Source organism: Pinus tabuliformis, chromosome 9 (assembly GCF_031772625.1).
Source record: "Pinus tabuliformis cultivar Carrire ecotype Pingquan chromosome 9, CPIR1, whole genome shotgun sequence".
NCBI classification, from domain to species: Eukaryota; Viridiplantae; Streptophyta; class Pinopsida; order Pinales; family Pinaceae; genus Pinus; species Pinus tabuliformis.
The window spans coordinates 14,943,523-14,954,802 of record NC_142307.1 but is presented as its reverse complement, the minus strand read 5'-3'; positions in this window follow the sequence as shown (position 1 = coordinate 14,954,802).

Here is an 11,280-nt window from a genome sequence, read left to right as displayed (position 1 = left end):
ATCTCCCCCGACTTCCCCATTACATTTAAATCCAAAGTCAGAAGTCGCTCGAGTATCAATCACTGCTACACACCCTGATATTTCAGACCAATCTACCATTGAACCTCCTGAAGTCGAATCCCTCATTCACAAACTTCAGCGATTTTCCATCTCCCCTCAGAGGTCTGATAAATCTCAAGGCAGCATGACTTCGCAGTACAACCCTGCTCATCCCCTGACCAGGTTAAAGAGTGAAAAGTTTGGCGTTCAGCCAACCGAATTACCTCTTCCCACCAGGAAAATAGCAAGGAAATCACCGCAAGAGTCTGACAGTGAGACTCTTTCGTCTGCATCATCCATCTCAACTACTTCACCGCGATGTCAACCATCCACACCTCCACTCCATATCATCGTCCATCCGTCCATTGGAACCCCCACAACCCCTCTTCAATCATCTACGATCATAGTATCCTCATCCTCCCAGCCACAGGGATCATCTTCTGCACTTTCCTCTGTTAGCAGTTCAACAATGGCCCAGATTCCATGGAAAAACCATGGGGCAGTCTTAATGCCTGCACCCTTGAGTCAAATACTGGCCCATCCTGAGTAATGGCTACCCAAATTCATTCCTGAGGCAAGTATGCTAGCAGAAGAGCACATAAACAACTTTATGCTTTCCATTAATCTAAATGGAGTTACTAATGAAGATGTTGTTGTTCGGATTTTTCCCTATACACTGCAAGGGACAGCCGGGTCATGGTACTTTTCATTACCCTCTGGGTCCATCACAAGTTGGGAAATCTTCCAGGACCAATTCCTTACCAAGTTTGGTGATGACAGATCAACGGTAACGTTAATCAATGACCTATCCAATCTTAAAGCCGAAGCTAGAGAGCCTATTAAGGATTTCAATTTACGGTTCAACAAAATTCCTACTGCTTCCCAGCCCAGCGAAGAAGTACGATGTGAATGGTATATTACCGCTCTGCCATCGAACATAGCCATCTTCGTGGACAGGGCAAATAAAACAACCTTAGTTGAAAACATGAAAGAGGCGATAGCAGTAGAAAAAATGAATAATAGCCCTGGAAAAGAGATCCGCGATAGAGGAACGTAAGTCCAAAAAAGTCATCTTCAAGGAAGACTCTAAGAAGAAACAAGCAAAATATCCTTTTGATTTAGAAGGATTGCAGAAAGTTCTAAAGACCATGTCCAATGAGATGGTCGACATAAAAAAGCAAGTAGCAGAAACTTCTTCGAAAAATCCCTACAGAGCTTTTAAAAGAGGTCCTTCAACGGATGCAAAGCCACCCAATGCCATTTCAAATGCTAAATCCGAGGAAGAGGAAGAGGAAATCACCACTGAAGGGCAGACCGATGACGAAGAAGTTGTGGAATTACAAGGAATGTGGGATTTCATCCTCCCACAAGAGGAATATCAAGAAGTATTTACAGTTAGCACACGAAGTACAAATCAGCTTGATCCTCCCCAAACTACCCCTAAGCAAAAGAGCGCAAGCTCTGCAACAAAAGATAAAGTCGCGAAAAAGAAAACGACATCCAAAGCAACTCAAACTAGCCCAGTCCAAGCAGATGAAATGACTCCATCAAAAACAATGATAGTGTCGGATGAAATGGAGTACAATATTATTGATGACATGAAAAAGACTAGGGCTAATATCACCCTTTACGAACTGAGCAAATTGAAACATCAATAGAAGATAATGATGAAAGAATTTCATGCCGCGCCAGTTGCACCTTTGCCTGCCACTGTACTTTCTCAAGCCTCCCACAACATGGGAAGACCTCCAATGAACGCGATCAGTAAGATTGATCCAAATGACATCGCCTTGATTGGAGGAAGATCAAGATCTCACACTCCCCCGTTTATCCTTACTTATGAAATCTTCAATAAAAATGTGCACAATTGTTTAGTAGATTCCAGTGCTTCATCGAATATTTTACCCAAATCTATATGTGCCAAATTAAATGTTCAACCACAGAAATTCGCAGTGCGCATAGTTCAGCTCGATTGATCTCAAGTCGAAGTGATCGGCGAACTAAATCAAGTAACCATAAGATTGTCATCCAACCCGAAGGTATGTCAGGTTATTGACATTCTAGTTGCTGACATCCCAGAATTCTATGGCTTAATCCTTAGCAGGGATTGGTCAGAGAAACTCCATGGATACTTCGCAACTGATTGGTCGCACATGTGGCTGCCCTACAACGGTAAACCGAATCAAATAAAAGTTGAACGAGAGCTACACCAGAAGTACATAGTAACAGAGTTAGAGGGAGAAAATAAACCTGTAGCGTACAACAACAGTATCATTGGCAATTACTCGGTAGATTCTTTCCTCGGCAATTTCAATGCTCATGCGTCACCGTTTTGTCCCAAGTTGAAAATTTTTCTCGAACTGATAGTTCGAAATGTATTAATTTTTTAGATAAACCTGTAAATACATCTTTGTTTTGGAAATTATTTTTTGATGGCTCTAGATCTAACGAAGGAGCAGGAGCAGGATGCGTTCTGATTAGTCCAGAAGGAGAAAAGATCATACTCATATGCAGACTCGAATTTGATTGCACAAACAATACAGCAGAGTACGAGGCTTTGGTTCAAGGCCCGTACAAGGAAATCGGGTTAGAGATCAAGTATCTTCAAGTCTTTGGAGACTTTGAGATTGTGGTTAAGCAGGTACGTAACACTATACATTGCTTATCAGGTCACTTAAAACGCTATCAATATTTAGTACAAGATCTGACTGAGCATTTCATAGCGTTTAATATTTCTTCAATCCCCAGACTTCAAAACGCAAGTGCAGACCTTTTGGCTAACATAGCTTCTAAGCTTATTCCCTCCGAAGATTTTAGTCTAGATAGATTCTCAATAGAATTAATCTTTAGACCGTCCATTCCTGACAACATCACAAATGGGAGAGTATTCAATGATGATCTAGATATCGTAAATTTCCTCACATCTGAAGGATCCTACTCCAATCAAATAATTGACGAAGACCAGCACGATCGACAATTGCAACAAAATAGCACTAATAATGCTATACCGAAGTCGGTGGTTAAGTTAGAAGACTTATATGATTTGAAAGATCGGTTTAAGAGGTCTACCAATTCAAAACTCTACAGTTCAACCCTGAACTACGAATTAGTAAACCTAGGGACCGATACTAAACCACAAAACGTTAATCTAGGCGTCGGCCTAGCCCCTGAAGAGAAACTAGTGTATATTCGTCTTTTGAGACAATATAAAAATGTTTTTGCCTGGAATTATGATGAGCTGAAAACATACGACACTTCTATCATCCAGCATACTATTCCTATGATTGATAACGAAAAGCCTGTCCAACAAAAGCTGAGAAAGATCCACCCCAATTTAGAAAATCAGATAAAAACCGAGCTCAACAAGTTACTGAAAGCCAGGATAATATTTCCCGTCAGACATTCCAAATGGGTCTCCAATATGGTACCCGTTAGGAAGAAAAACGGAGACATTAGGATTTGCATTGAATTTCGGAATCTTAACAAAGCCTGTCAAAAAGACAATTTTCCTCTTCCACCTATGGAGCAAATACTGCAGGCAGTGGCGGGCTCAGAACTAATGTCTTTCTTGGATGGATTTTCAGGGTACAATCAAGTGTTGGTACATCCTGATGATCAGTTGAAAACCACATTCAGAACTAAATGGGGCACATATGCATATCGAAAGATGCCATTTGGTTTGATTAATGCTGGTGCTACATTTCAGAGAGCCATGGACATCGCATTCAAAGGTTTAGTCAATAAATCTGTAGTAATTTATTTGGATGATATAACAGTGTACTCCAAGAAGCGAAGCGACCATCTCAAAGACCTGAAACAAATCTTTCAACGGTGTTTAAGGTATGGAATTTCACTTAACCCAAAGAAATCTTTTTTCGCATTAAGTGAAGGGAAACTTCTAGGATTCATAGTGTCAAAGTCCGGTATTCACATTGATCCCGACAGAATCAAAGAAATTTCTGAAATATCCCTACCTCATAACAAAAAAGCCATGCAATCTTTCCTTGGTCAAATCAATTTTGTAAAGAGATTCGTTCCAGATTTTTCACGAATCATGTCTCCTTTGCAGACCATGATTAAAAAGAATTCAAATTTTAAATGGGGTCAAGATGAACATGAAGCATTCAATCTGATCAAGCAAGCTATTATTAATGCTCCATCTTTAGCAACCCCGAATTTTTCAGAATCTTTTATTTTATACACATTTGCCTCAGATAAGTCATATGCCGTGATACTAACTCAAGCGAATCAAGAAAAAGCGGAAGCTCCAATTGCGTTTTTTAGCTCAAATTTACAAGGTGCTGAACTCAATTATTCAGACGTGGAGAAACAGGCTTATGCTATTTTCAAAGCAGTCAAATACTTCAGACCTTTCTTACTTAAAACCCATACTAAGATCATAGTATCGTTTCTAGCGGTAAGGAATCTTCTAGTACAGAAGGATGTAGGTGAGAAAAGGGCCAATTGGGTTACTGCCTTATAGGAATACGACCTTGAGATCAAACCAGCAAACATTGAAAGAGGTCAAGGCTTCTGCAAAATGCTGGCCGGAGCATCGCAAATTTCTGAAATTCCATCTGAAGAGGTACAAATGGGTGAGGTAAGCCTAAATGATGCAGAATCATTATATGCTGATATCATTTATTATATTAAGAACGGGTATGCTCCTTCACACCTTGATCATACTAAGAAAAGAGCTTTAAGATTGAAAGCTAAACAATATCAGCTCATAAATGATATTCTTTTCAGAAAAAATTATGATTATGTTCTTCTTAGGTGTCTTGAGAAAACTGAAGCTGAAAAAGTTTTGCAGGAACTCCACGATGGGCTAGCAGGCGGACACTATGCTGGAGATGCTACTGCACATAAAATCTTACGCGCAGGATATTACTGGCCCACGCTGTTCAAAGACTCGCACAGTTACGTGAGAAGATGTCAAGTCTGCCAAACTACTGCTGGGAGACAGAAGAAGCCGTCCCTGCCACTACAGCCGGTAAACATCGAGCAACCTTTCAGTCAGTGGGGCTTGGACATAATAGGTGAGATCGTTCCTCACTCTTCTAAGCAGCATAGATACATCCTCACGGCAACAGATTATTTCAAAAAATGGGTAGAAGCAGTTCCGCTCAAGACAACTAATTCTGAAAATATTATTGAATTCATAGATCAATTTATAATCACTAGGTTTGGATTGCCATCTGATTTAATGTTTGACAATGCATCATACTTTTCTGGAAATGAAATGACTGAATTTGCACTTAAAAGATGATTCAAACTTAAATATTCGGCCAATTACTATCCCCAAGGTAATGGGTTAGCTGAGTCAACAAATAAAAACCTAATCAGGATTATTAAAAGAACAGTTGACCAGAATCAAAAGAATTGGCACAAAGCTTTGGTATATGCTTTATGGGCAGATAGGATAACGCAAAAAGCTTCAATCGACACTTCTCCCTTTAATTTAGTTTATGGGAAAGAAGTGGTTCTTCCAACTCACTTAGCCATTCCCTCTTTGTCTTTAGTACAATACATTGATGAAGTACCCACTTCCTCCTTACAGCTGAGACAAATGGAAATAATTAAATTAGAAGAACAACGAGAACAAGCTAAGAAAACGCATGCTCATCATCAAGCGCTAGTAAAATCCTCTTTTGATTCAAACATAATGACCAGAAAAGATTTTCAGATGGGAGATTTAGTTTTAAAGTGGGATAAGGCTCATGAAGAAAAGGGCAAACACACAAAATTTCAAAGGATGTGGCTTGGTCCTTTTCAGATTGTTGAAGTCATAGGTCCATCAACATTTGTGTTATAGGATTTAGCAGGTAAAAGGATCCTTTGCCTGTTAATGGACAAATTCTCAAGAAATATTTTTCATAGAAGATTATTCTTCTATTTTTGTAGAATAGTTTTCTTTTCATAATAAAACTAGTTGTGAGTGGTTACATTAGGTATTTACGAAAAAGACACCAATTCTCTTTCAGATTTTGAGCTTTTCGCTTGTATAAATAGAAAATCTTTTGGAAACTTGATCTTTATTATTGACAGATACAGTTAAAAACTTTAGCCTAGATATGATACGAGTTTCAACTTCAAAGAATTTGATGAAAGCAACCTTTAGTGAAGAAATTGTTTTATATCAGCATAATGAAAGGTATCAATAACAAAATGAAGATTCTCTGTAGAACAACTGTTTCCAAAAAACTCTATTATTGTCGTCCAGAGCTATCTTAAGGAAACAATGACTTCCTCCCTGCTAAGGAAAATCGCAGCTTTCAGAGGGATAATCCAAGGATACACTATATCTTGAAGAATAAGAGGTCTCATCACGAGCCAGCTTATCATGATCACAGATATCATAACTTGCTGACTTTGCCAATACTGTCTACCACAACAGGGCAATGACTCAAGATTGTTGCAATCAAAAGACAAGGGGTCTCATCACGAGCCAGCTTGTTCAGCAAAGTTATGAATCAAGTGAGTGACTGTGTCATAATTTGGCTACCAAACCAAGACATTGTTCTTTAAGAATAAAAAGAAAATCAAAGCAATAAGTGTAAATATGGATTTTTCTTTGAAAGTTGTCGGTCACCATAAGTAGGATTCAGGATCATTGCTGGGTAACAGGTAACCCTGTCGAGGCTATAAACGCCTGCTGGCAGCAGAGGCTCTACCTACGACAAATGAGCATATTTAAAACTGGTTTATAGAGGAGACTTTATTTTATCTTTACAAGACCAAGTAATGGCTGATGTAAATACAAGGACTAGCTTGAGGAAGCAAATAATTAGAATAGAAAGTGGTTGAAACAAAATATCATTGACAGTTTAAAGCATAATGTACTCTATCTGTCCATAACAAAGTTCAATTTTCTGAAATTTTTTTAGTTTTGGAAGTTTGAAAAATTCAATAGGAAAACAGAGATAACTGGTTCTTCCAAGTGAATCACCAATTGTTGTGGTCACCAACAACCCCCCTCCTTATTTAGTATTAGCAATAAAGCTAGGTAAGTGGGGACCCTTAGTAAAAAATTCAAAAAATTCAATTAAAACTCATGTATTATACTCCTTAAGAAAATATCGCATCGCGCGAAGAAGATAGGACATTTCCTTGTGAGTAAAATGATAAATTTTGAGAGTGCAACGCGAAATCCATCGCATCGCATGCTTTAAGAAACGCTCATAAACGAAAACTTTAAGAAATCGCCGATGGCCGATATGTGACATCGCATATCGCAACATCGCATAAAACAACACATAACCATTTAACGAATTGTAGCAATCTGCGATCCTGCGATAATGCGATATTGCGATCGGCGATCTTGCGATCATGCGAAACAGCAATCTGCGATTCCGCGATAAACGTGATCGGTCAACCCTGCGATAACACATCTTGATGAAAACACAATAACGCGATGATGCGATACTGCGATGCAAATCGCAGAGATCGTCCATCGCAGATTTTCCCCGGCTCAACATTCAAGAAAAATTGAATACGCGCGTTAATGAAAATTAATGAATGTACGCAAGTGTTAATGAAAGACAGTTTTGTGTTTTTCGAAGAGTTAGTTCACTTCAGGTAGCATGTTTTTGTACATCCGTAGAGCTCAGAGCTTTCTTGTCAATTTTTTATTATCATTACTCTCTCCTTATGTGTGAACTGCAGGAATGAAAAACAGAAACAATATGAAGCAATGTGCAAGGAGTGATTAAAGAAAAATGTAAAGCTCCAAAAGCTCGGAAGCAGAGAAGAAATGCCCTCATGAACGGATACCGCATGCAACAGAGCCGCAAATTCCAGAGCGCTGTTGAGCTATCCATTACAGATCTATCAGTCAGAGCCATGGTTCAATGAGTAGTTGAACAATGCTGATATCAACATGGGATTTAACGCTCAAGGGTAGAAGTTCACAAAAGAAGTATGTTTGCAAAATTTTAAAGCTTATACCCGGTGAAGGAAAAGGCGCTAGAGGCGAAAAAATGCAATCGCGCATCGCTGAGAAAATTGCTCAAAAAGCAAAGTCCCTAACTGCTTAGTCACTCGTAAGCCCGGAAACGCAGGAAAGCAAAGGCGGAGGCAATTTGAGGGTTAACCAAGTGGAATTTGGGTTATTACTGAGCATACACAGTAAATCCACATAGCCAGAGATGATTCTCAAAGTATATCTGCTATTTTGCTAGAAAAAATGGTGCTAGCGCTTGCCATTTCTGTTTGCTTAGCGCAATCAAAAGCGGAAGACAGTCAGCCGACTCTACCCAGGCAAATATTGAATGCTCGCAACATTAAGGAGCAAATGCAGAAATACTTAGATATTAGATTTATTTTTTAGAAATAATTTTGCTTAGAAAAAAGGCGGTCATTTAAACCGTATCCTGAATATGTGTAATTAAGTTATTTAGTTAGTAGTATTTAAACCCTTCTCATGCATTTAGAGAAGGGTCCAGAAATTTATCAAAAACTTGTCCTCAGAACATGCACTTTTGCACCCTCAGAGGAGGTTTTGGTGAATGAATGGATCAATATTTGTTGATGTTTGCATTTGATATCTGCTACTGATGTTGCACTTCTGTACTCTTAGTAGATGTTAGAGCAAGGAGAAATAAATCATTGTTGCTTGAAGCTTATGAGTAGGACCAGTCATAAATGATACTTTTATCTCTTGACCATTTCTGCTTATATGTTAAAGTGATATACAGTTTTTAGTTGTTTATATGTTATTGCATGAATGCTTGAGTTACCATTTGGCACTTTTGTACGGTGGTAGCTATTTATTTATGTTTAATGTATGAATAACTTATTATGCGATATGCTGTTTACAACTGTTTTGCCTAACTTTTTATGCGAAATAGTTCATCTTAATTGAGTTCCTTTCTTATAATCGCTAAATGATCTTTATTGCCAATTGTTATTTGAAATATCTTTAGATCGCATAATAGAAGAATTACATCCCGGGTTAGCATAGATTAGATGTGCTGTTTTTATTAGATTACCATAGTATAGAATTAGATTAAAGTTTGAATTAGAATAGCTTAGGTAGTTATTGTTAGATCAGCAACATCCAATTCTACACACACACACACCCATAGATTGGAAACTGGTCCCATTATCCCCAGTCGGACCCGCTATACCAAACGGATAAGGAGCTGCCAACCAAGGTCCGGACCGGGCGGGTATCCCCCTTGTTTTCGACCCGATTTTTGGGGCTTCAACACACATTAACAACAAGATTCATATAATTGTATGTGAATGAGTTCATACACAAGTATGTAAGTTAAACAACATATATCATTAAGGCAACCAAAGCAGTCCAACTACAATAACAACATATGCATGAAAATGTGTTGGCTTTTATTATATAAAGAAGTGTAAGTCACAATCATACAATACACGATGTAAACCTGCTAGCCCTAGCAATAGAACGTTACAACCACATCTGCCTGCTCCTCTAAAGAGATGTACTAGCTCCGTGCAGTGGAGAAGCCAAGGTGCATTACAATACTGTCCAAGCCTTCTTCAAGATAGTATTAGTAGAAGCTTGGCTGACCAAAATCCTATACAATGAGTTATGAGGGACTATTGATAGCAAAGGGTGGGGTGACCCTGGATATTCCCCTTTATGAAAGTTTAACTACCCTCATGACTCTTCACCTACTCTATGACTGTTACATCCAACTGTTGACACTCGACTTACACTTGACATGACTCAATATTACAATGCACATGTACTCATGTGAGACAACATGGCTTGAGCAAGCCTTGCAGGACATCATTGACACTTGGTCTGCTGTGGTGAGACCAACTCTTTGACATGCTTGTGATGGTGAAGTTGGTGGGTTGATGCCAAGCTTGTTCATCCGTGATGGTGTGCATGCACCTCATGGTGACATCTTACTGAAGCGAACTCTTGTCTCCGTTGCGACGAGTGCATTGGTTTGACCTCTTCATCCAACTCGTCTGCTAACATGCGCATGGTCTTATTGGGTACGGTTGAACCAACAACACACTAATGCACAGTGTCTGTGTTGATTTTCAAGTATGTGTTGTTGGTCATGCGCCTTAACTTGTCGAAGTGCATGTTCAGCCCCAGTTGGACTTGTTTCTTGTCTTCGCCTTGGTAAGTGTGTTGAATGGGTTGGATCGCATGCGTGTGCTCAACAACATGCATGTTGCTGGATCCTTTGCATGCAATCAACAACACTGCTCACCATGTTTTCTCTATGTCCACTGCTGGGATGGATCCTTAACTTTTACTTGCGTAGTTTCATTCGTGAGTGCATGTTGCACCCACTGCTATTCATGTTCTTGCTGCAACTCATGGACAATCTGTGCAGCTTCATGTTCTTCCTGAGTTGTTGCTTCAGCACATGCAACTCCTTATTTGTTCCATCTTCTACCTTCGCACGATCTTCATGTTGCGCCATCACTTCATAGCCTGAGTCTCCAAATTTGCTTTCATTATCAGTGGATCTGCTTGATCTTGCAACTTTTCTCCCCCTTTATGTTGTCAACAACCTTCCTCTTGCATTCGTTGTATTCGCTTCATTTGGTATGCTGCCTTCAGCTGCTGCTCACTATGATGCTACTGCTAGATGTCATTGTCCATGAACAACTTGATGTCTTCGTGAGTAGGTAAGCCCATGACACTTGATCGAATGCATCCCCAAGCGTGCTCTGAAAAATGTCTTCCTCTCTGCTCTCTTGGAAACCATTGTACCTATACTGCTAAGAGGCAGATGAACACCTGTGATACCTAGAGACATGGAAACACTCATAGCAAGAAATCTGTCAGTCGAAAACTAGAATGAACATGAGAACTAACTTGCAACATACCTAGGTGAATGATCATGAACGTTGCACAATTTCGGCTGGGAGACCGACTGTCAAGAATGCACAAGGCACAGTCCGAGTTGCTGGGAGACTAACTGACTGCTAGAATTGAAAAATGCACAATCCATTTGGGAAATTGGATGCTGGGATTGTGGAATGCGCGATTCCAGCTGGGAAAGACTGCTGGCCCAAGGACAAATTTGCACAAATTTTTGGGCCAAGTAGCCACTGACCTCCAGAAATGCGCAATTTGGTCCAAGAGGTCAGTGTTGGGCCATAATGCGCAAATCTAGAGAGGAAGGTGAGCCTTCCTTCTCCATCTTGCGCAACGAAGCCTTGGTGAAGGCAGAGACTGGGTCAAGGTTGGCCCGACTCGCCGATAGGCAACTGAAAGCAAGTAAGTCGATGAAATGC